The sequence below is a fragment of the Plectropomus leopardus genome, chromosome 1 (genome assembly GCF_026936395.1).
Source record: "Plectropomus leopardus strain MGB_pleo_1.0 chromosome 1, ASM2693639v1, whole genome shotgun sequence".
NCBI lineage: Eukaryota > Metazoa > Chordata > Actinopteri > Perciformes > Serranidae > Plectropomus > Plectropomus leopardus.
In genome coordinates, this window is record NC_142176.1 from 43,694,664 (window position 1) to 43,721,161 (window position 26,498).

The 26,498-nt window shown below is 40.5% G+C and overlaps 1 long non-coding RNA gene across 1 annotated transcript; it reads right to left on the reverse strand.

Moving 5' to 3' along the window:
• Nucleotides 1-8,487: 8,487 nt before the first annotated feature.
• LOC148190483 (uncharacterized) lies at nt 8,488-10,012 on the reverse strand. Its single transcript, XR_015777533.1, has 3 exons — nt 9,591-10,012; nt 9,400-9,478; nt 8,488-8,986 (listed from the first exon to the last, which is right to left on the reverse strand). It is a non-coding gene; the product is annotated as an uncharacterized LOC148190483 (long non-coding RNA).
• Nucleotides 10,013-26,498: the final 16,486 nt, after the last annotated feature.

A 26,498-nucleotide genomic window follows, 5' to 3' on the forward strand; every position in this document is an offset into this window, starting at 1 on the left:
AGCTTCCAGCTTCCACCAGAGGTCAACAGGGTGATCCCCTTAAAGTTCCTGCAGTTTATGACTTGGAAGAAACTGTTATTGAGCCAACTCGAACTGCCGTCTGTAACTTACCTATTGACACTGAAGGTTCTGCTGACCTCCCTGATTGTAGCCCAGTTACATCTGTGCCAACACCAGATGCACAACCCCCAGGCACAGTTTTTGTGGTCAGATCCGTGGCAGAGCGGACTCAGCTCGACACTTCTAGTGTGAGGACTCTTAATGTGACGACGAGGTATGGGAGAGTTTTATAGGCCTATGGTGAGGCTTATTCAAAACATGCACCAACAGTTCTTGCAGGAATGTAATATGACAAATGTGTTGAATATTCGTGTTTTGTATTCTTGTGAACTGTGAAGATGACATTTTCTTGACCATATCTGTGTGGTTTAATTTTACTGGTGATATGTAAACCTGGGTGGGACTACTTCTTGACTGTAGCTCGGGGTGAACGTTTTATAATAGTACTGTGTAATCGGGGTGTTACCTGCTGATTTAACATGTAAACGGACATGTTTTTTTTTCTTTTTTTCCTTTGAGTGTTAAAAGGATTAGCTACCCTTTTTCATTCTAATTCTTCAGGAATGGTTAATGACTGGAAAGCTTGGTATATGTAATCTGAGCAGTACTGAGCATTTTTTTCTCTTTGTGTTAAGTTGATGGTACCTGTACCTGTACATATGTTTTTGTTTACATGTTATCACAGAACTTTTCCATTTTTTTCTTAGTGGGTCTTGTATTTCAGTGGGCAAGTGGATATCAGGAGGGGGGAGTGTAGTAGAGTAAATTTGCTTGCCATTACTTGCCTATTGTTGTCATTATCAAAAATTATATTATTTTATTATTTTATTTCAGTACCATTTTGTTTTTCCACTGGGAATGGTGGCAATATGTGCTCCCTCAGGATGTGCCCCTTCAGCTCAGCCCCTGCAAACTTGAGCGGTGCACCTCAATTATTGTTACCAGTCTGCTGTATGCTGTCCCCATGGTAAGTCGCTCTCTTTAACTGCTTAAAACATATTGTTTTGTTGTTGTAAAATTTATATATTTTTCATGTAACAATGTTGAAAAGTACTGCTGTTCAGTGTCGGGTTCTGTGGTACTGATATTGTCTTGCTGCGAGGTAGTTTGTAGTTCCATCATGTGGTGACTTTGCTAGCTTGAATGTAATGTTAGCTTAAGAGGAAATCTTCTGTGTAACCTGGTTACCAACTATTAGCTGATTGATTTCTTTCTGTATTTTAGTCTTAATGGGAGCTTTTATGATGACAAAGGATGCTGTGAGAGCTAATGCAATTCTTTGTCATCAGCTGTCCACAGCGCGCTGCCCGTGAATAAACAGAAGCCAAAGAGGTGAGGTCTTTGCCTGGTTAATCACACAACACAAGACAGAGTGCACAAGCGGTTACAATGGTGCCATGACCCATCCTTCTCTACTGGGCATTGCCCATGGGAGCTCCACCTGCATACTGCTGTGGCGAAGTCATCTATTCTAAGGGACTGTGAGTTAACACTGTGGAAAATAACTCAGCACGTGCACATTTATTGTGGATGTCTTTTGTTTATAGTGGACTGATGAAGATAACCCATGATGACTGTTGAGGGGAGACAATTGTGCATGAAGCTGGCCAATTTTTAACTTGAACTGTTCCATGTGAATTTCTTAATTTGAAGTAGGCAATTTTTCTCCCTCCTGTTTATCTGTTTAGGGAGTAATTGTTTCATTTTTGTGGGTTGAGCACAAGCACATACCTTGGTTTTCTGATTTTAAAGGAGATGTATTGAATTTGTACATGTTATAAGGGTTTAAGTTTTAGATTTCTTTTTACTGAAAATGGATGAGCCATTTTTTCTGGTTTTGGTAGAGGTCAGAAACTGTGGATTAGTCCATCACTGCCAATATGAGTGTATTTTAGTGGTTATTGACAACTTCACTAAGTTCACCCAAGCCTACCCTACCCATAACAAATCGGGCAAAACGGCAGCAGAAAATATCTTTAATTATTTATTTATTTAATGAGTATATTTAAGCGATTATTGACAACTGACGACAAAGGATGCTTTGAGAGCAAATGCAGTTTCGTGTCCTCAGCTGTACACAGTGTGCTGCCCAAGAATAAACAGCTAACGAAGACAAAGAGAGGAGGTCTTTGCCTGGTTAATCATACATCATCAATCATACAATGCAAGAGAGTACACAAGCTGCTACACTAAGTATTTTGACAGTCTGTGCTATTGTCTAGACATAAGGACTGTGCTGCATCATCCGAACCACATGCATTTGTGATATCACTGTAACAGCATGCCAAATGTAAACAGCTGACACAGAAGGATACCTAAAATATCAGAGGTAGAGGGTCACTGACAGAGCGGCACCATGTCATGAGTTGAGATGAGAACATTTTGAGAATTTATGTGGTTGGCTGAACTGGCTTAAATTGTTGCAATCTCAAAATTGCTAAATCCTAGAGGGACTGATATACATGTATCTAGACAGACTTTTGAATGACAGTACAATACCATTAATATTAACTTTCATTTGTTTTCAGTGTCAACAGGTAAGTCATCTACTGTCACACTCTTTTTATTTTGTATATTGAATGATGTCTGTCAGGTAAAGTATTAACACAGAAAAAAATGAAATGTCTACAGCAAGCAGCAGATTTAAAAAAAACACTATTAGGCCCTGTCACTCAGTGTTGTAATCTAGATTGTGAGGCTGGGAGACCCTTAAAGATTAAATAGCCCATTAAGTGCAAACAAAAAAGTACCCTCTGAAGCTAATGATGAGCTCAGTGAGGAGCACACTATCAAAGCAGAGCCCAAACACAACTGTCAGTGTCTTGTAAATGGTCGATTAAACATGTCAACACAAAGTACTTTTCACTGCTTTGCAGATTAGATTGTTGGGACAGAAAACGACCCGCCCCAGAGTTATGCTCTGTGATGACCTCTATTATTACCAAAAATGTTTCGATTGGGGAAACAGCTTCTTCCCAACAGCAATAATGGTTTTAAATGAAGCTAAACTCTTCTGATTACGCAGGCACATGCCACATCATCTACATGGACACACATCACTTAATCTACATTATTTATTGTTGTGTAAATGTGTTTGTCTTATCATGTGTGTATGTCTTATTGCGATTTTTATGGTGTGGGTGGTTTTTTATGGTGTGGATTTATTTTCATTGTGTAAATGTGTTTTTTGCTGTGTTGAAATGTTGCATGGGGAGAAAGTCCCTTGACAAAAATTATTAAGTTTTGTGAGTTGTCGAGTCAGGGGGAACTAATTTCATGATATGCTGTCTGCACAAATTGTGTGAATACTATTTTTGTAATTTTGGTGAACTGACCCTTTAATGTGTAAAAGGCTCTGTAAGTGAAAAAGTTTTAACATTTCGCTCCAGTTTTTCAGCCAATTTTAGATGAAGTGGTAGTGAGGAGGAAGTGATATGTCTGACACCAACACTTTCAGCAGTTTGACTCTTCTTGTTCTTTTTCGCTCCTGTGGTTCAACTACATCTGCGATTTCTGCTTACAGAGCACATTTTTTAAAAGTATGGAAGTTTTTCTGTCTTCTAATTTAATGTTAAATTTGGTCTTCCATAGCAGCACAGAGCAGTGATGACAGCACTGGTGCACTGTGTACCTGTGTAATCTGAGGCCACAGAGGCTAAATGACAAACAGATGCCAGGTAATGAGCTGTGGGTGACAGAGTTGCTAAATCTGACACTGCACATACACAAATAGATGGATAGACAGGTAGACAGCTTTGTGGTCTAAAGGCCATTGTACAGTAAACAAAACTATTGAACGAATTTTGACAGGATCTTCTATAGGACTCACAATTGTGAAAACTCCATTGTGCTCCCCACCAGTCAGCACAAGTTGTGACCAGTTGGTATGGCAAGTTGGCACAGAAATCTGTAAGTGTATGAAGATAACAGACTTGAATCGGCAAGTGTATGAGGAGAAAAGACTCCTCCCGACATGAGTCGTATCAAACGTTTGATTTTTCAGAGCTGACTCTGGATGGTGTTGCGTAGTGTACATGTCACAGGGTGAAATGAACTGCTTTAGTCATAGCCGCTATGGTTTGTGTGTATTGATATTTGTTTGGATGTGTGTATTTCGCTCCCCTTTAATGTGTGTTTTTTTTGGTAGAGGTGAAGCAGTTGTTTTTTTTCTCATTGCATGAACTAAACCTTGTGGACATTGACTTGTATAGTTCCGCCCCTTGTCACCTCCTTCGTTTCCCTGTGACTGGCAGTCAATTAAGACAGCTGGTATAAAACAGCTGGGGATCATCAGGTCGGGTCCTCTCTTCTTGGGCGTGCCAACCTGTGAGTCGGGCGATCAGCTACTCTGGCGAGGTGGACGAGACGGCGCGCTGCTGCTGGGCTGTGCTGTGCCATGCTGTGACGAGACGCTGCTGCTGCTGTGATACTGTGATGAGCCAGATATCTCGATAAGTAAAGGAACGAAAACCCGCCTGATCTGTGTAGCGTGTGTGAGTGGGCTGCTAAGTGTTGTGGTGCCCATCAGTAATTGTGACTGTTGATTGTTGCAGCGATACGGATCGACGATGAGCGGAGAGACGGAAGCAGCGCAGAGACAAGAACAGCTGACAGCCTACACGCCGACGCCGGACTCTTGATGGACTAGACAGGAAGAAATGAGACGTTCAAGGACTGTAGTACTTTTTAACCTCTTTTAATATTTTGTTAACTTAGTTACTTAATAACCTCTGCTCTGCTGACCTTTAGTAACTAAACCCCTTGTTTTATACCTTGTCTTTTTAAATAAATTATAGAATTTGAACCTTCCTTTTGTGTCTGTGTTGGTGTGGCCCGGGGATATTAAGAACACTGTTTTGTCACAGCTTGTGACATACACTGGTCACTCACTCAACTGGGGAATGCTACCATCAATATCCTTCACTGACCTTTTGCTAACATTACGTTAGCTGCTCTGTTTCAGCAATGTTGTCTGAAAAAGCTTGCATGTAAGACTGAAAGTCATCGGGCTGTTCTGTCGGTGTTCATGGCCATACAGGAGGTTCTTTCGAGTCAGCTATGTTTATTGAACATGCAGTAACCAACAGGCATGAACTCCAGCACAACACTGACCCCTGTCTGGTCTTCCCAGGTCACACACACAGTGTTACCGTATTACCTGTGGTAATTGCGCACGCACATTAAACTGCTTAGATTCAGGGACTTTAACCAGCGGTGACTGAGACGAAGTATAAGTAATAGTAAACTGGTTAGGTCATGAGTAGAAGAAAAGTCCGCTAGCTATTAACCTAATTTCTGAAATGTAAAATATCATCTGCTTATGCTAATAACATTAGCATATTGTATATATGGGGGAAAGTGACCTACAAAAGACAGTTGTTTTCTTCATGATCTTTGACAGTTATTACTGAGTTTTATACATTAGTGAAAAGATCTTGTTAATCCACGTTTTGAGGATCAGACAGCTCTGAAATTTTAAGAAAAAAGGTCATAGTTTGAATTAAAGTGAAAAAAAAAATCCAGAAAGAGTTTTCAAACAGTATGAACCAGTTTTAATTATTTCCAATTATGTATATGTTGTTTTTATCTTTTCTGGCCAAAAGCAAAGAAAGGGGTGGCAGCATCTCCTTTAACCAACCGTTTCAAATGAGCATATAATATCGGCCCATATCGATCGCAGGCCTGTTAATTGAATCGAATCGAAATGGTATTGTGGTAGACTTTGTATTGGTAAATATCCTATCCTTGTCCAAAGTATTGATATAATATCATATCATGATGAAACCAGTGATTTACACCCCTATTTCTCACCTCAGATGTTTTCAGAAATATATTTTATTTAACTTATTGTTTGACTGTAGCAACAGATTGTTATTAGCTGCCAACCACGCTCTGCGTTCTTCACTCACTGTGTTTACATGCACAGCTAAGTGGAGCTACATTTATAGGTTGATTACACCATGTAATTGGACTACCGTCTGTCCCAGTACTGCAAGGATAATTCATTTGCTGACAGAAGTATGTCCAACTTCACCATGGTAGGGGGAGATATGCCCCCTTTCAGCTAGTACCTGTTGGACCTTGCTCTGGTTGACCTATTACATCACATACCAAACAAACCAGCGAGCTTTCTTCCATGAATTTATGCTTTTCAACTTCCGAGTCAAAGCCCAGCGCAGGTGGCACACGTGTTCAGGTTCAGTTGATGCGTATACATGACAGCATTATCAAGGTGTGTTAGTCCCAGTTGGACTTACATGTTTACATGTAAGTGTAACCCTTATTACGATGTTATAACATGAGTACAGGTAAGTAATGGTGAATGCTAAGAGATGGACCAGTAAACAGAAGACTATCAGGTAGTGAGAGCCCTGGTGGTTGAGCAATCAAAAGACACAGGCAATGGTTTAAGGTTTTTTTGTGTGGCCACTTGTTATTATTAACCAATAACACAATGAAAATACAACAGTTGTTGCAAGGCATTCAATGAAAAATAACAAACTAAAATAATAAAGCCGGCAAAAGAAAAACCCTTTGAGTCCCAAAGTTACCGTTGGGGCCCTTGTTTTTTCAGATCCGTGTCAAGTGTATCAGTGTATCAGCGTATATTTGTTCTATCCTACCACACAGTCCGTGAGAAAGGGGGAAGGAAGAAATTCTTCTCCACTCTCAGAGTTCAATATCAGTAGTTTCGATGCGACTCGCCACCCAGCTCACGCTGGGAATCTACGGATCTGGGATCTGGAAACAATCTCTGGATCTCTGGAAACTTCACACGAAACCAGCTGAAGCTCTCCACTGGACGGTGGGATGTGGCTGGGACGTCATCTAATGATGTCACAGGGGGAAAAAAAACCTGACCTACAAAGAGGTCAAAGGAAATCCCAATAGCATGTTGATTATCACCGATCAATAATAATGCTTCACATTAATTGGGTCAAATCAAGTTCTCAAAAGGTTCAGTTGTACAACAAAATCTTCAGTTCAAATATTAGCTTACAGTTGTGCAACCATAAACACATTTAAAGTGCATTTAATAATTACATTCAAGTACTGTAACTACATTAATAACTGTTTAAAGACCTTAACCAGTCTTTATTACATTAACAACAAGAAAAATATCATTTTTCAAAAACAAAAAAAATATTGCATAGTACCCTTTAATTTTTGTAGAAAACTGCATTAAATTCAGAGAAACTCATGGTAACTTAGAGGCATTAAGGCCTACTGTGCTTATATGTCTCCCCTTGCACCGGTAACAATGAGAAACTGCACCAAACATTCACCTCTGCATTTACCATAAGCACACACACACACATCAATAGTCTCACCATCATCTTATTTTTTCAACACATGTAGTGAACGACAGTTTAGAAAAATATTCTGAATCAAACATCTATAAAACACAATAAAACGATAATTTGCATATGACACCAAATGAGCTAAGTGGCTATACACAAGTCAATGGGCCATTAGCATCACAACACACAGTCTATGGTGGTTATAGCACCATTAGCACCTTTCTTCATGGCTATCTGCGCAGATTAACGCGACTTTTAACTGCTTTACACACAACCACACAGGTTACACATGAATATAAAATGCATTCCAGGTTAACCGAACAGGTTAAAGGGTATTTTCACTCACCGAGTGATCAAGCTAGGAGCACAGTTTCAGCATTTACCCTCGCCAGGTCGGCGCAAATCATCCGGTCTCACGGAGCTCTACAAAGTTTAATATGTTAACAATATACCGGTCAACCAGTGCTTAACTTCATCGGGAATTACTACAACTCAGTTTGGAACATTATTTTCATGTCTTACCCCGTGGATGGCAACAGGTTTACTCGCGGTTTGGATCAGGTAGCACATGAGGCAGCAGAGGTAAACATGACCACAGAACCGGAAGAGAAGACCGGACGTGACCCTACGGGGTTGATCACCTGAGCCCAGAGGGGTTCACTGATTGACCGTTCTACGTAGCCCTCTGCAGCAACTCTCTTTTTTTTTTTCCTTTTTTCTCTCTATTTCTCATTTTCTCCATTTTAACCACTTTTAACTCAGGTTTTAACAGTTGTTGGTGCATATAAAATTAATTTCAATGATATTTCAAAAATAAAATGAACTATTTATGAATCATCTATTTATTCCAGAATAAAATGAACTGCTTTTAGAATTTTTAATTACTTTTTTCATTAAATTGTTTCTTTCACAAATAAAAGGAATTATTTTAAAGGAATAGTTTCAACAAAATAATGTCACTTTATAGCCTGGGCTACATATGACTTACATGTTTACATGTATTTTAAAAGTCCAGTTTTTGTTGAATACAATAATTCAACTTTTCTTACATCAACAGGAACCAAGAAAAGGGACCATATTTCTCCTGTTTTAGCTTTGTTGCACTGGCTCTCTGTGAAATCCAGGTGTAACCTGCCTCAGCTCTAACTGCTAATGGTAAAAGACTGGGAGATACAGATATTTATTTCATCAGTGCATTAATCACCTTGTGGACCAGTAGTCAGAAGTTTAGGTCGCTACAGGAGAAAGGGTGTATTAGCAAAATGCAATGAGTGACCGAGTAAGGAACCTCACACACATCAAAGGTACGTTTTTAAGTGTGTTGTATTGTATTAAATAAGAAATGCAGTTGTAGAAAAAATAAATGATATAAAAACAATTTTAGCTTTCAGCTCTTCAGACATGAAGTATCAACCACAGTCCTCAATAAATCAGTCTTTTTTTTCCTTAAATAAATCACAGTCCCTGTGTAAATTCCAGTTCTCTGTATTTTTTGGGATGGCTCGCCACAACTACTGAGGTCCCGTTCTACCTTTACAGACACAGGAAGAATCCCCAGTAGAAGAAGATGTCTTGCAGATCAACACAGGAATCCATACAAGGGAACGGAAAGAAAAAGACCCGGCCTATAAAGGCCAAAAACAGGGTTACTGTGTTGTTCCCATAAACAAAATATACTTTTAAATTTAAATAAATACATATAAACACACAATTTTTATGCATATTCTTTGTAACACAGCTTCTTAATAATTACTTTAACCACTTTTTACTGTAAACTCAATGAACTGAATACATTTCTCAGTATTAACATGAAGCAAAACAGCTGAACATCTCTTTCCCTCTTTTATCTTTTTTTTCCTACTGCCACTCACTTAAAAAAAACACAGAATGAGGGCAAATGTAAACAAAACACTGTAATATAAAACATTTTTTAACCACCACATTCATGGAAATAATGCCTCATTGATCCATATTAACATTAGCAGAAGCAACACATTTCACTCGATTTATCAGACTAACTTCAGTAAAAGTTACTCACCAGAGGCTCACAGTTCATGTACACACACACACTCCAGGCACAGGGCACAATACACGGCTCTCATCAGTCCAGGATCCCGCTTTTTAAGAGACAGGGACATGGGAGTTCAGTAACGTGTAACCTCTACAATTTTAGCAATGGACGTGGCTAACGACTGGAGTTAGCGCCGAATGCTAATCAACACAACTCACGTTCTCCTCCGCTTCTGTTGTGAAACACACGGTCCGCTCATCTACCCACGGCAACAAGGGAAGGCTCCACTCTCTGCTCTGACAATAAAAGTAACTTAAACTTAAAATATCTGGCCCTCTCAGACAAAAATCGGCATAGTCCGCAACAGGAAGTTAGCACACACCGCTACCTCGGAGACGATCCGACAGAGAGAGAGAAAAAACCGGAAACGCCCAGGCACGTACGCCCTGGTGGCGTCTGATTGGTTACACTATCACGCGAACTCCTCATGTCACCCGAATCTTTTACACTTCCAGAAAGGCACATTCACCACACTTAAAATGAAATAAAATACTCTTTTAAAAACAGATACATGAACTTGTGTGTATTGATCTTTTTAATCTATTTATTAACATATTTATGATTTTTAACCATAAATCCTATTTATTCATTTTATGCAAGACTGTAACTTATCTGTCACAGGAAAAAAAATATGAATTTATTAATTTATTGGTTTAATTAATCAACTGGTGAATTGGACTGTTAATAAGGCCTGGTAACCTGGGTTACACAGGATTGAATTTAAAATCCTTGTCCTTACTTACAAAGCTCTAAATGGTCAGGCTCCATCCTATCTGTGACAGCTCATTGTTCCTCACCAACCCTCAAGATCACTGCGCTCTGAAAATGCAGGATAACTTGTGGTTCCCAAAGTTTCTAAATGCAGGATAGGAACCAGAGCCTTCAGCTACCATGCTCCTCCTTTATGGAACCATCTTCCAGTTTCGGTTAGGGAGGCAGACACCGTTTTCCACTTTTAAGGGTAGACTTAAGACCTTCCTCTTTAATAAAGCTTATAATTAGGGCTGGCTCAGGTTGCCCGGGCCAGCCCATAGTTAGGCTGGCATAGGTTTAACCTGCCGGGGGACTTTCTACAGGGATCAAAGTAGGGTAGTCAAAAGTATCGATACTCAAAAAAGTATCGATACTAAAATGTTGTATCTGGATACGATACTCACTTTCAAAAGTATCGATACCCCCCCCCCACCCGACGCTGCGTCCTTCTCTCTCTGCCTCCTCACACACACACAGCAGCAGGCACCCTCCCCCTCCCCGTGACGCGCTCAATAACAAGACAGCATGGCTAGTGCTGCTGCAGGAGGGCCAAATCAATCAGTTTAGGTTGAAAACGAAAAAGAGAAAAGTGTTGTTTGGAGGTATTTTGCCTTTGAGGCTAACGAGCTTGGAAAGCCGAAGGACATAAATAAGCCAGTGTGCAAACACTGCTACAAGGCGGTGGCGACCAAATCCAGCAGTACCTCCAACTTGGCCAAACACCTGAAGGACTGACACCCTGGCCTTTTCAGCGAATTTCGACAGGTTAGTGTCTTTTGTTTCAAACTTATTACTGATGTTATCGTGGCCGGTGGCCCGCATTAATGTTGGCCGTTAGCCATTAGCCGCAGCTAGCGATTAAAGGCTGATGTCACGTTAATGATTATAAACAACGTATATAAATAAATAAATCAGGCATGCCCATATTACGTTAATAGACAGTGTCAGTATACTAACTTTACATAAACGTTGGTTACTGAAATGTGTTATTTTCTCTCTTAAAGTCACAGAATGAAGCTGAAAAATGTCAACCTGCAACCAAATGGCAACATACACAGCCCACTCTACCATCCATTTTGGACCAACATCAAAAATATGATGCCAAGTCCCCAGAAGCTATGAAAATAAACAGAGCTGTGGCAGAGTATCCATGTATGGATCAGGTTCCAATTTACACCGTGGAGAAACCTGGCTTCCAACAACTTATTAAGCAACTAAACCCAAGGTACGCTCTTCCCTCTCGGAATCACTTTATGTACAGTGAAATCCCAGAGCTGTACAACACAACAAAGCAAACAGTCTTGCAGCAGCTTCAGGGGAATCCGTACTTCTCCTGTACCACTGACCTTTGGACCAGCAGGACTGCGTCCTCTGTCATGGCTGTAACCCTGCAATTTATTACAGAGTCCTGGGACATGCAGAGCTGGTGTCTGGGCTGTGTTGGGCTACATTCAGAACATACAGGAGACAGCTTAAGGGAGGCTTTGGAGGAGATAGTACAGGAAACATGGCAGCTGGATATAACTAATATGGCAGGCATCACTACAGATAATGCTTCAAATAACAAGAAAGCATTTCAGCAGCATTTCACATGGGTCCCATGCTTTGGTCACAACTTGCACTTAGCCATAAAAAAGGGTCTGGATATTGATAGTGTATCAGGAGCATTATCCAAGTTGAGAAAAACAGTGGCAGCCTTCACAAGGTCACCAAAGATGACCCGGCAGCTAAAGAAAAAACAAAAAGACTGAAGCTGCCAGAACACAGACTCATTCATGATGAGGCAACACGCTGGGACTCAACTTTTGAAATGGTGGATAGGTTTATTGAACAGCAGCAAGCAGTCAGTGCAGTTTTAGCAGAGGACAGAAAGAAGTGGTATCTTATGCCAAAGGATTCAGACATCACCATTTTTGAGACTGTAAAAGAGGTACTGAGCCCATTAAGCTCTTTTACTGATGCTCTTAGTGGGGAAAAGCATACCACTCTGTCCTCTGTCCTACCCTTAACCTGGAAGATATATTCCACGTTAACAATTGAGGACACAAGCAGCACTTTAGAACATCAGCTGAAGCAAAAAATTGGAGATGATCTGAAACACAGATATGACGACAGGAATCTACAGCTGGTATTGAACACTGACACCTTTCTTGATCCCCGCTTCAAGGACAGTTTTACAACATTAAAAGAAGAAGTAAAACAGCATCTTGTGGATAATATGCAAGGTCTGCAGACTCAGAGAGTCCCAAGTTTGCAAAAATCTTCATCTGCAACCCAGCCTACGAAGAAATTCAGAACAGATCTGAAGGGACTTTTATCAAACATTCAGGGGGACAGAAAGAATCAACATGGAGATGATACACCAACAGCATTCACAGATGAGGATCCAGAATGCAGGCTCAGGAACGAGTTGACATTATATGAAACCATGCCTGAGCACAGTGCGGAGAAGGACCCCCTAACATGGTGGAAAACACATGAGAGCACCTTACCTCATCTTGCCCACGCTGCCAAGAAATACCTGTGTATAGCTGCTTCAAGTTGTGCCTCAGAGCGTGTGTTTAGTACATCAGGGCTCATTTGCAGCCCAAGAAGGGCAAGACTTACAGAGGAACACATTGACATGCTTGTATTTGTAGCAAAAAATCTGCAAACAGCAAAGCAAATTCAGGCCAGTGTTACCACTAGTACCTAAACAGTAATTTCTCTAGAGTGCAGAATAGAGGACAATGCACTTTCTGAACACTGTGATTGAATAGTTTTGTGCACTTTTCAGTTTCAAGTGCCTCAAAATATTGTTCTAATTGTTATTGTTTATTTTATTTATTTATTTATTGCACTACCTCAGGCCTGAAACTTTTTTTGTGTGTGTGGTTCTGTTAATTGTTACATGTTGTAACAGAGGTTATGTTTGCATTTTTTTGTTAATAAAAATGTTTCTTTTAAATATTGGGGTCTTTTTTTTTTATCCTTGTGGTATCGAAAATAGTATCGAGTATCGAATATTTTCCTGAGTATCGGTATCGAGTTGAAAATTTTAGTATTGTGACAACTCCAGATCAAAGAGCAGTAGGACTAACACTGCTCTCTGACCTTTATATTTAAGCCATAATAGCTGATTAGTGACCCTAGTTTCGTTAGTGTGTATATTCCTGGAGCACAAGTTTCTTGTGCTCAGCTGAAATCCCCCATCCATGTGATAAGAAGGAGGGGGAAGTGGCAGAGCTTTCGGCCCGATCTGGCGGGGGTGGTTTTGAGTCCGTTCAGACCTGCCACTCTGGCTCTGTTTCCTCTCTTTCTTCATATTTAAGTCGTAATTGCTGATCAGTGACTCAAGGATTTTCATTGAGTGCTTATCCTTTTTACTGCTCACCACCTTGGGTCTGTTGAACTGCACTACGCTAATCCCGTTGCCTCTCCGGAGCATTCCTGGCCGCAACCCTGGCTGTGCCTGATCATGGTGATATCTGTGCTGATGCTGTGACCCTGCCTTTGGTTGTGCTCGTGCTGTGGCTGCACTGATACTGTACCCCTCGCTCGCCCTGATTGTGGTCTTGGTCCTGGTTGCGCCAATGCTGTTATCATGCCTTTGGACACCTCCCTATCAATATATGCATGAAACTCTTATCAACACCCACAATATCATCATAGAGTGCATTTGATAATTTCATACCTATCGTTACTGTAATATGACATGCGTCTGTTTCCACTATTGCTGTGCCTCTCTCCCCCTCTCTTTCTCTTTCCTTTTTGCCACAGTTGTATTTCATTTGTTATTTACAACATCTATTGCACGTCTGCCCGTCCTGGAAGAGGGATCCCTCAACGTCCTCTGCCGCTCTTTGTACGGGCTGCTGGCACCATGTGAACCAAAAGTTGAAGTCCAGAGTTTGTTTTTAATTTTTATCATATATAGTTCAGTAATTGTAGAAATGGTAGGTTAGTTGCTGTCATGCTAATATGTTCTAACATGCTAATGTTATACAGGCATAATGTACACTTGTTCAGTGTCTTAGATTAGCATGCTGACATCTGCTGAATAGCAGTAAACATGCAGTACAGATGAATAATAAGAAATAATAATAGGTTTTATTTACAATGCACTTTACATTTGAAACAATCTCAAAGTGTTACATGATAAAATGATTAGCATAAAAAATGGATAAAAACAACCAAAATAACAGATAAAAAACAATCAAAATAACAGCATATTTAAAAGTCAGAAATTGGAGCATAAAAGCAAGAAGAGCAACGAGCAAGAAGTCAGTTAGGGGTCATAACTTTTGCTACTTGTTTTGAGTCTCTTTTTAAAAGACCCAACAGTCTGTTGTGCCCTCGGATGGTCAGGGAGGGCCTTCCACAGACAAGGGACGGCAGAACAAAAGGCCCGATCCCCCATGGTGTGCAGCTTAGTCCTGGGGAAATGGAGACAATTGGAGTGTGTGGAGCGGAGGGATCGTGATGAGGTTTGTGCGGTGAGCAGATGAGGCTTATTAGTGTGAATCGTTTTGCAGGTATTGGTTATGAACCAATTTAAAGTGATGATTTAAAATTTCAGTTTACAAAATTTGGCTCTCATGACCCTGAATTACAGGATTTGACTGATACTTACTCTTAAGTAAAAGTTTCAATGCATGGCTTTTTACTTCCAGTAGAGTGTTTCCACAGTGTGGTATTAGTGCTTTGACTTAAGTAAAGGAACTGCTAACTTCCTCCACCACTACCTGTCGGGGGCCTCGTATACTACTACAGGTGATAGGAGATTATTTCCTCTTGTAATTTGGACAACGGACCCTTTAAAAGGGAAACAAAAGCCTCTCACTCCTCTTCAGCTGTTCCCTTAAAAATCTCCACCATTCTTTACATTTTCCTCCACTTTTCTGAGCATATGACAGCCTTACAGTCATGGCCATGCAGCTGAAAAAAGGATCAATTTGAACTCAGCATCATATATTGGTGCATCACATAGCATGGGCTCCACTTCACTCTAAACTCGCCCTCATGCCCTCTCCAACACTGCACTGCACTTTCCTCGGAAAACACCAGGAGGCTCAATCTGAAGCCATCCTGACTCTTTAATAACAGGCTTTATTTCCTGAAGCACTTCATTACAGACAGATGAGAGGCTGGATGATGCCGCTGGCAGCCTGACTCTAAATTCCAGCCTTCGTCCCTCCAATATGACGGGCTGGAAACACAAACACAGAAGACACACGAGCAGTTTTATGGGATGGTGTGTGTGTGTGTGTGTGTGTGTGTGTGTGTGTTTGTGTTCAGTGTTGTGCATGTAAGTGAGTGAGTCCTACCTCTCTAGTGAATAAGACTAGACACTACCTGTTGGAGAAAATGAAGCAGTGCAGTGACAGGCAGGGAAACTTTCTGGGGAGTAATACACCCCTGTGACCTACACCCATCCTTGCAAGAGGGCAACAGAAGAGGAAGATAATCATGAGGAGGAGTTGATAGATTTATTCTGGTATTTTGGAGCACAAAACTAAAATTACCGCTACACGGTTGTATGCCTCCACACACCAGTGAAGCTGCACTTAAAGCTTACATCCATGTCTGTGAAAACATGGATGTTTCACACACATCTTCCCCCAGGCAGCACAGAAGATCTACACGATCAGTACAATTTCAAGGTGGACACCAAAAAGTGTCACCATGAGTATATGACCAAATGTCTCCCCTTCTGTTCCTGAGATATGATGTTGAGTAATGGCCACAAAAAGCATTTTTGCAGAACATTATGATGTTACAGGGTGGCACGGTGGCGTCGTGGTTAGCACTGTTGCCTCACAGCAAGAGGGTCCCTGGTTCAAAGCCCGGCTGGAACAGGATTCGTTCCATGGGCGGGGGCCCTTCTGTGCAGAGTTTGCATGTTCTCCTCGTGTCTGCGTGGGTTCTCTCCAGGGTCTCCAGCTTCCTCCCTCAGTCCAAAGACATGCTAGCTTATTTGTGAGGAATTTGAGGAAATTTTCTCAAGGCCTTCTTGAGATACTGCATACATAGAATGAGACTGATGCAAGGTCACAGAGTCCTTGACCATTGAGTACCAATTCAAACTGTTGAGTCTAAGTGGATATTTGTGTCAAATTTTGAGAAATTCCCTCAAGGTGTTCTTGAGATATTGTGCTCAGAAAGAATGAGATGGACTTAAGGTGACATTGACCCTTGACTACCAAAATCTAATCAGTTCATCACTAAGTCCAAGCGAATGTTTGTGCCAAGTCCTTCAAGGTGTTCTTGAGATCTTGAGTTCACAGTGACCTTTTGACCTATTTCCAGTAAAAGTAAAGTTTTCTGTGCTAAATTTGAAGAAATTCCGTAAAGGCGTAAAGATATTGCATCCAGGAGAATGTGATGGACTTTCGGGCAGACATACGAACAGACAGCCCAAAAACATAATGCCTCCAGCATGGGCTGTCTCTGGTGCAGAGACATAAAAGGCCCAAAACACTGTGGGCTCTATCTTACGCTTGGCGCAAGGTGGCGCACAGCACAGCACAAATGTCATTGCTAGTGTCAGACTGGTGCAGTTGGCAGATTGCTATTTTGAGTGAATGCGCCATTGACCAAATAAAAGCTGGTCTGAAGTCAAAGGCACTGTCTGTTTCCTGCTATTTAAAGGGTGAATTATTCAGACAGCAAGATGTGCCTGCATGCGGTTCAGATTTTTGGATAAGGCAGGTGGGACATTACAATACAGCCCTCAAAGCTGGAGCATTCTCTGTGGCATGTTGTGTAATTAATCAGGCGCACTGATAGATCAGCTGGCTGCTCCCGATTGTGCTTGATTTTTATGAGCGGCCAGCTTTTTTTTACCCCTCCTCACATCATTGTACATTTTTCTGCATTGTAAGGCCGCTCTGGAGATTCCAAAAAATTATGGAACCTGCCTCGCCATGTCCTCTCATGCCTGTGTGGTGGGGAATACTTCCCTAAGTACTAGAGAAAGTAGCGTTGAGCATAGTGTCAGTGAACGCACCCTTTCCCTGACTCCTCCCCTAACCTCTCTCAGTCAAGGACAGGCTATATAAAGCACCTGTGCCTATTATTCTTTCTTTGCCTCCTGAACTCTGTCCCTGCTGTGGCTGTTGGTGTGTGGTGCCCCCAGGTATGTGTAAAAGACACATTTTAATGCACATTCTTACTTACCATATCTGATAGTTAAACTTTAGTTAAGTCTTGATGAATGTTTGGTGAGGACATTTCCCTCCTGCCCTGGTGATTCTAATGATTGTACTTGGTTAATGCCCTGCATGGTGGTAAGTAGGGTTATTATTTCTTTAAAATCCTTTTTAATAGACATTGGATGAGCCTGGCTCATTGCAGTTCTCCCCTTTCCAGGTTCCTCTACACATACCACTGCTGTTTTGCCCCTTAGATTTTGCCTTAATTAAATGTTTAACTTAGTTTTGATTCTCTAATTTCCTTGGTTATCATGCCTTTAGTTATACCTTTTAGTTTCCCTGAGTTCAGTCCTATTTTGCTCATTTGTTTGTGATTTGTGTTAATTGAGTTAAATTGGAATTAACATAATTCCATTGTTTTGGCCCTTCAATGATCTGTTTTTCATTTTGTTACTGGGGTCTTTTGGTTTATTTTATTTTGACATATTTTTCCTGAGTTGTATTGTAGTTTTGCATTTTGTTAAGCCGACTGGGTTACATTTCAGTAGTTGTTCCAATCCTTTTGTGTGTGAGTAACTGCACAGGGACACAAATATAGGCTGCACCATTTTTTGCTGTGAGGATCGCTGTGATTGCTTTGTTGCACCAAGGTGAGTAGTGGTGGCACCCCTGGACACTCCTCAGTGTGGTCCGCCTCTCCACAAGTGGCCTCAGCTTAGTTTCTTTTAGGTTACTTTCATTTGGACTGTTTTTATAAATGCACTATTTAAGAATTCATGTTAAGGCCTTTCTTAAAAAAAAAAAAGTAGTTGTAATAAGTAATAATTTTATACACTTTAAGAGTATTGAGATTCTTGTCTAATGTTCTCTTTTCTTTCCAGCAGTCTCAGTCCCTGCCTGTTTGATTACTTTGCTTATTTTCATTATTGTTAATAAAAATAATTGGTCTTATTTTAAAACATGTCTTTGTCTTCTCAGTGACGAGCCTGTGTGCTTTACCATCTTTTCTCAAACAGTATTTAAGGTTAAGTATTTCCGGGGGTATAATTCCCCCAGTGGCGTTGATCATTTCACTCGATTCCTCTATCATAGAGCCACTCGCCCACCCCTGCTTTACCTCTGCTGCTTTTGGTGGATATCTGCTACTTCCACAAATTATCTGCTCGCACGCAAGCAGATCAGTTTCTTCAACAGAACACCTCTTACATCTGTAATTTGCTAAATGCATCATTTAGATCGCAATCTGTCTTTTAAAGGGAATGGGAGCTGGTGCACAGTTTGGATTAATTCCTGTTCTGCCCAAAACACACCCATGACTAATTCAGAGTCTAAATACAACCCCTACTGCGCCGTGCGCTGCACCTGGCACCCAGCATTTGGCCATGCACTTTAGACCATACGTTATAGATCATCTAAATAGGGCCCTGTGTGATTTTGGGCTGTCCAAGACAAAAAACATGAATACCGTGAAATCTTTGGCTGTCAAGTGCACTGTCCCACTGCACTGGGATACACATCTGTCTGACACTGCCACGATTCTGACAGTGCCAGGAATTTATCTCACAATGTGAGAAACACACACGAACAACCCAACTCAACGTTATATTGGCAGACAGTCAGCAATAATGTCATGTGTTGTGATGTTAAATATTTGGACAAAAGGATGAAGAAATATCACTCCACAATGTAGCATGTTCGTGCCAAAAATCCATGTTTTTAAACACTTTTGCTGGACAAGAATGTCAATATTTGAAAATTATGCAAAACCCTACATTACATCTGTTGTCAACATTTCTGAAGAAGAGGGAGAAAAAAACTCGACCTCGGACACAACCTTTGGACAAACATTTTCTTTTCAAGAGATCCACCAGTGATATCACTTCACTAGCTACTACAACCCATGAGCAAAGAACAGATGGAAGGAGTTTTCTTGTCACCTCAAGTCACAATTCATTGGATACATTTATGTGTAGGGCAAGATGAGTCTTCAAAAAATAATTTATTTTTAAAGAAAGATCAACGATTTTGAGAGAGTCACCACTTTGTCAGTGGACTTCCACATCTACATATTATGTACTAGGCAAACTCCTTTGTCTGTTGTGATGCCAGGATGCCACAACCTATATTGAACGTAAACTTAAGCACATGATTAGCTTTAGAAAAATTACTCCAAGGTATACCCACCTCTTGTTAACCACCTCACAGCCAAAAAGCCACTGAAATATATAGGAAAGTATACCCACTTCCTCAGCAGTAACCTGCCCGTCAAGATATGCACCTCATCAAATACCACTACAACACTGACTGTAGGTTAATAGAATCCAAATCTTTTAACCAGCACTGTTTTGTTTTTTTGTCTCCAGAACCCTGACAAAATTCGGACAAGTTGGCCAGTGTAGAAAACAATTAATGACTCTCTATCAAACCTGCTGGGAGTGAAATAATGGTTGCCAGACAACTTGTGATATCACACAAACATGCGTGCACACAAACAAACTGGCCAAGCTGGTGCAGCAGCCTCATGAAATTATGATGCATCACTTATTGCAGCTGTCGTACTTGGCAAAAGAAAAACTAAACACACACACACAGAGTATGTCAGAGCCGAGGGATGTTATTTAATGGCGATGTCATCATCAGGGTCAGCAGGCAAATCACCTTGGGGCTTTGACAGAGGATTCCTGCCTACTGTCTGACCTTTATAGTCTGCCTCTGAGAAACACACATACATGCTGGGTTTGGGTTTAACACCACCGAGGAGAACCAGGTGAAAATTAGCAGTTTGATCACTGTTGGTTCTTATTATACATGATGATGCTGAATCACAAACACGACAGAGCCAATTACAGGAAATGCAGGCGCATTAGCACAAATGACAGTTTATTAAAGCACAATCATGCACTCACTGATCGAGGAAAAAGCATGTACATGTGTGTGTGTGCACATTTTTTAAAAAATATTGTGTGTCAGGTTTTGTGCATGCTCATGCCAAGCTTCTATCAGTATTGAACAGCCATAGTGTCTTTTCTCAGCATTGTATGTAAATATATATATGTGTGTGTGTGTGTGAGTGATCCCCATAATCTGACACTGGCAGCTGCACTAACATGCTGCTGTAAACAACAGAAGTCTGTAGAAAGAGCTCTAATCAGTGTATTGACTCAAGACGTGGAAATGTAATCTTCTCTTTGTGTTAACAGAGATGAAATTGTCAGGTGACACTGAACATGTCCAGCCTGCTGCAGCTCACGATTCAATCTATCCAGACAAACATCAGAAAAAATAATATGGGTTCATCATTGTTGTAGTTTCTTCTTCCTCTTATCATCTATCTCATCTAATAAAGACCATTTTGGAGGCAACAAATTCAAACTAAAGTCAGGGTACTTATCTTTGCTGTGGCATGACACTGTACAGGTTTGAGGATGATGTTTGCTTATGGCCAAAGTTTCTGTCTGAAGTCTAAATTAAGACTCTGATTGCTGTTGCACAAACATATTGGAGCTGTTCATGAGAGAGCTGTTACTGCCAATGCGAACTGAGCATTACCTGCTGCGGCTCCTCCATGTCAGATGTCTTCCATTGGCAACAGGGAGCTGGGAAAACACCCGATTAACAGATTTTTTTTTCTATGAGTATTGCAGCTAAGGACTGAATTTGCAGTGCCTTACAGTCTGATTTGATTTTTTAAATGTAATTTCATAATAAATTGTATTACTGAAGCTGCACTAATCAATTCTCAATTAACCCTCTCTGACATCACCTGCAATCCTGTACATAAAGATGGACTGCGTGTCCCCATTTGCTTAAGTGAAGCTAAAATATCCCTGATATGGCCACTGCCATCTGGTTGAAAGACTTTTTCTAAAGAATTATTTCTATGCATGGCATTGTCTTGGCCTCTACCACAACTGTAAGGAACCACGGAGTTATATTCGATCAAGATTTATCTTTTGCCTCCCATATAAAACAAACTTTAAGGACTGCTTTCCTTCACTTGTGTAACATTGCAAAAATTAGTCACATCTTGTCTCAAACAGACGCCAAGAAATTAGTGCACGCATTTGTTGCTTCTAGGCTGAATTACTGCAACTCCCTATCATCTGGTTGCCCCAACAAGTCTCTGAAGTCTTTCCAACTGGTCCAAAACGCTGCTGCACGTGTACTAAAGGGAACCAAGAAAAGGGATCGTATTTCTCCTGTTTAAGCTTCTTTGCACTGGTTCCCTGTAAAATCCAGGACTGAATTTAAAATCCTTCTCCTTACATTCAAAGCTCTGAATGGTCAGGCTCTGTCCTATCTGTCGCAGCTCATAGTTCTCTATCGACCCTCAAGAGCACTGTGCTCTGAAATCGCAGGGTTACTTGTGGTTCCTAAAGTCTCCAAAAGTAGGATGGGAGCCAGAGCCTTCAGTTACCAGGCTCATCTTTTATGGAACCATCTTCCAGTTTTGGTCAGGGAGGCAGACACCATCTCCAGTTTTAAGGGTAGACTAAATACTTTCCTCTTTGATAAAGCCTATAATTCGGGCTGGCTCGGGTTGCCTGGACCAGCCCCTAGTTAGGCTAACGTAGGTTTAGTCTGTGGGGGGACTCTCTATGATGCACTGAACTCCTTTTTCCTTCACCTTGCTCCCTCCATCTGCAAACAATCATGTCTTTTTATTGCATTACACTTACTGGACTTCTTCTGCGGAGCATTTGTGCTCCCTTGTTTTGTGTTTTTTTTTTTTTTCAACTTTTTATTTAGTCATTTTCAAATATCAAAAGAAAAAGAGAGAAAAAAATATAATTAAAAAAAAAAATTAATAATAGTAAAAAAAAAAAAAAATCATTAAATAAATAAGGAGTGAACGTAATAGTTGTAATAGTAATAACATAGTAGCATCCTGGGGGGGGTGTTCCTTAATTGTTTTTTTTCCCCTTCCTTCCCCCATTCTTCTTCTTCTTTAAGTTCAAGGCTGGGATTTAACCTTATATATAGTCCATTTTTGCCACTTTTGGTCAAAGTCAGTTTCTCTGGTTCTCAAACAGAAAGTCATTTTTTCCATGGCATATAGTTCTTTAATGATATCCAGCCATTGTCTCAGCCCTGGGGGATCGCTTCTCCTCCAGATTCTTGTCAGGGCCTTTTTAGCGGCAATAGTCATTATTTTAAAGAGGTAGATGTCTCTCTTTTCAATTAGTTCAGCAGGGATAAGTCCCAGGTATATAGTCCGTGGATCCTTAGGCAGACTTACATTTAAGATTTCCTCCATTGTTTGGGTAACATTATTCCAGAATAATTGTATTTTTGCACGTCCAAAAGATATGAGAGTGATTGGCTTCTACGGAATCACACCCTCTCCAGCATTTCTGTTGTTGTTGTGTTTGTTTAGTCATAATGTGTGGAGTAATAAAGAAGCGCATGAGATTTTTCCATCCGAATTCTCGCCAAGTTGAAGATTGTTGTGTGTTACACATAGAAAACCAATCACTCTCTGACAGTATGACATTGAATTCTTGTTCCCATTTTGATTTGATATATAGTGAATTTCTTCCGTTACATTTTTGAAGGCAGCTATAAAGTTTTGACACAATCTTCAAAGGAGTTCTTTTATATGCCCCTGTCAAAAATGTAATCATCTCATTAGTCACTGCTGATAAGTGCCTATTCACTTCCTTATCATAAAAGTTACGTAGTTGTAAATAACGGTACAGATCTCTGTTTTCAAATTTAAACTCCCATTTGAGATTTTCAAAGTTTTTAAAAGTTCTCCCTTCAACATATGCATATTGCTGTTATGCCCCTCTCCGTCCACCTAATAAACGTGTCATCTATTGCCCTGGGTCCGAAATTGGAGGAGTGAGAGGGCCATATCAGCAATCTACTGTCACCTTCCATTTTATTTTTCTTAACAATCTCAAACCATGTTTTCAAAGTGTTTGTCAAAATCATGTTATCTTCCTTATGTTTTATATATTCTCTCCCCCCTAATTTAGCAGGTGGTGGCACTTTATCTAAATTGAATTCAATATGTTTCCACTTGGCTTGATATTCTGGGGAACACCAGTAGACAATGTATCGCAGTTGAGCCGCATAGGAGTACTGTTTAAGGTCAGGGAGGGCAAGACCTCCTCGCTCTTTATCTCGCTGGAGTGTTCTGAGTTTAATTCTTGGTTTTGCGCCTGCCCAAATGAATGTAGATATTAATTTGTTCCACGCAGAGAACTGGGATTCTGGGATTCTGGGATCCTAATGGGGAGTGAGAGGAAAACATATAATAGCCTGGGCAGTACATTCATTTTTATCACCTCTATCCTTGAACTAAAATCTAAGATTAATGTTGACCAGCGTGTTATATCTTTCTGAATTTTGTCAGTCAGAGTGCGGTAATTAAATTCAAACAGGTCATTTAAATTCTGTGTAATTATTACACCTAGATACTTTATCCATTTTGTGTCCCATTTTAGTTTATATTTACTCCTAATTTTGCTATTTGGTAAGTAATTTAAGCAAAGGACTTGTGTTTTTTTAATATTCAGTTTGTATCCTGACATCGTGCCATAATTTTCCAAGATGGTAAGAAGTTTGGGGATTGTTACATTTGGGTTTTTTAGGTAGGTGATAATGTCATCAGCAAACAGGCCTATTTTATGCTCATCTGTTGCTATGTTAATCCCTTCCAATTCATCATTTTGTCTAATGTTCTGAGCAAGCGGTTCAATAAATAGCGCAAAGAGGGAGGGGCTAAGGCAACATCCCTGCCTTGTGCCTCTGTTAAGATTGAAGTTGTCTGTCAAAGAGCCGTTGATCCTCAGCCTTGTCATGGTGCCTGCCTGCCTGCCTCCTCCTCCCCCACTGCCAGTACTTTTCCACTCACCCTCCCTCTGCTCCGCTCTACCTGCAAACCACGCCCACCTCTGCAGCCTGCTCACCTCACAGCTGCAGCTCATCACCAATCAACCCTGCATATAAGCCACTCCAGCACACTCACTCACTGCCAGATTGTTCTTCTGCACTATGCGAGACTTTCCAGCGTTCTTCTGCCAGATCTTCCGAAGCCGACTCTGCCTGTCCCCAACCAACTCTCCTCGCCTGTCTCCTCGTGTACCTACCTGCCTTCTGTCCCCAACCACGTGCTCTGTTTCGGCGTCTCGGAACTCTGACTGCTCTCCTGGTAACGTCTCCTCTGCCTGGCTTCGACAATCTACCTGCTCTCTCCTCATCAGTACTGCTGCCATCGCGGACTGCTTTCCTGGTAACAGAACTCCTGCCTGCCCTCGACTATCCCTGTGCTTAATTGACGACGATTCCTCACCACGTGTTGTCGGTTCGACGAGCTACGGGGCTTCCTGCTCACCAGCTACAGCTGCTGCAAGATTCGTCTCTTCTCCTCGTGGGAATCCCAGAGACTGTGCTTGGGCTCTCAGTCCGAAGAACGAACTTTTCACATTATTGACTCTTAGCATATTGAACTTTAACTGTGTTGGTTTAAATAAAGTTTATTACCAACCGTCGCTGAGCGTCAGAGTACTGCATTTGGGTCCTAAACACACCCGTTTCAAGCCTGGCAGTAGGATTACTATAAAGAGCTTTTATGCAACTAATAAATTGTTTATTAAAGCCAAATCTCTCCAGAACTTTATAAAGAAAAGGCCAGCTAACTCTATCAAATGCCTTCTTGGCATCGAGGCTAATCAGGGCTGTACTAAGTTGTCTTATTTATATGTTCTATAATATGTAGTGTGCGTCTGATGTTATCCTGTGTTTGTCTGCCCTTTATAAACCCAGTTTGATCTTCGTCTATTAAGTGAGGAAGAAGATGTTCCAGTCTTCTAGAGATAATGGATGTGAATATTTTATAGTCTATGTTTAATATGGAAATCGGTCAGTAAGATTCACATAGCTCTTTGTTTTTGCCTTCCTTTGGTATCACTGAGATCACAGCTTCCTTCCATGACGGAGGTATTTTAGCATATTTAAGAGTCCAATTCAGAGATTTAAGTAATATGGGTGCAAGGTCCTCCCCAAAAATCTTGTACCACTCGTTTGGGAAGCTGTCACTTCCTGGGCACTTATTATTTTTCAAATTGCTGATAGCTCTGTCTAATTCTTTCTTTGTAATTGGAGCGGATAGAGATTCATTTTGTACCTTACCTATGGAGGGAAGATCCAGTGATAGTAAATATTTTTCAACCATCTCATCGTCCAGTGGATCAGGCTCTGAGTATAGTAACACATATTTTTTGAAGCAATTTTCAATTTCCTGCGGTTTGGAAGTTATGACATTATTCAGTGGGTCTCTAATCTTAGATATGCAGCTTTTATTTTGTTGTTTTCTAAGGCTTCGTGCCAGAAACTTTGTTGCTTTAGGGCCAGATTCGTAAAAGGTTTGTTTTGTGAATCTAATTTTCTTTTCAAGTTCGTCTGTCAGGATTCCATCTATTTGTTTTCTGAGTTCCTTTAACTGGCTCGCCAGTGTTGCGTCTGTATTTGTTTGTTTTTGTTTCTCTAACTTTTTCAGTTCCTCCTTTAGTTTTTCATATCTTAACCTCTTCACTTTATTCATATGAGCTGTCCGTGAAATCAAATTCCCTCTCATAACTGCTTTAATTGTATCCCATAACAACGTTGGTTCCACTTCACTATTAATGTTGTTGTCAATGCAGTCTTTAATTTCTCTTTTTATGTCCTTAACATTTGTTGTGTTGTTCAGAATCCCAATATTCATTCTCCACAGTGTATTTTTATGTCTGTCTTTTAATTGTATAGTTAAATAGATTACGTTATGGTCTGAAACATCTGAGGTTCCTATTGGGCATTCTTTCACCCTGTGTCTATCTGTGATATTCATCAAAAAGAAATCTATTCTTGAGTGTATCTGGTGTGTGGCTGAAAAATGGGTAAAATCCTTCTCTGAAGCATGGAGTGTCCTCCAGACATCAAACATACCAGATTCTTTGATTAAGATGTTAAGGCTTTTTGACATATGAAATTTATGTTGTTTTTTACTTGTCGTATCTAGTAAGTAATTTAGAATTGTATTCCAGTCACCAGCGCAGATCAGTATACCCTCACTGAAAGTGACAATTTTGTCAAAGAGATGAGTAAAGATTTTTTTATTATCACTTTCTGGAGGTATATAGATACTGGCAAATGTGACCAATATGTTATCAAGTTTTCCGTTAACTAGAACAT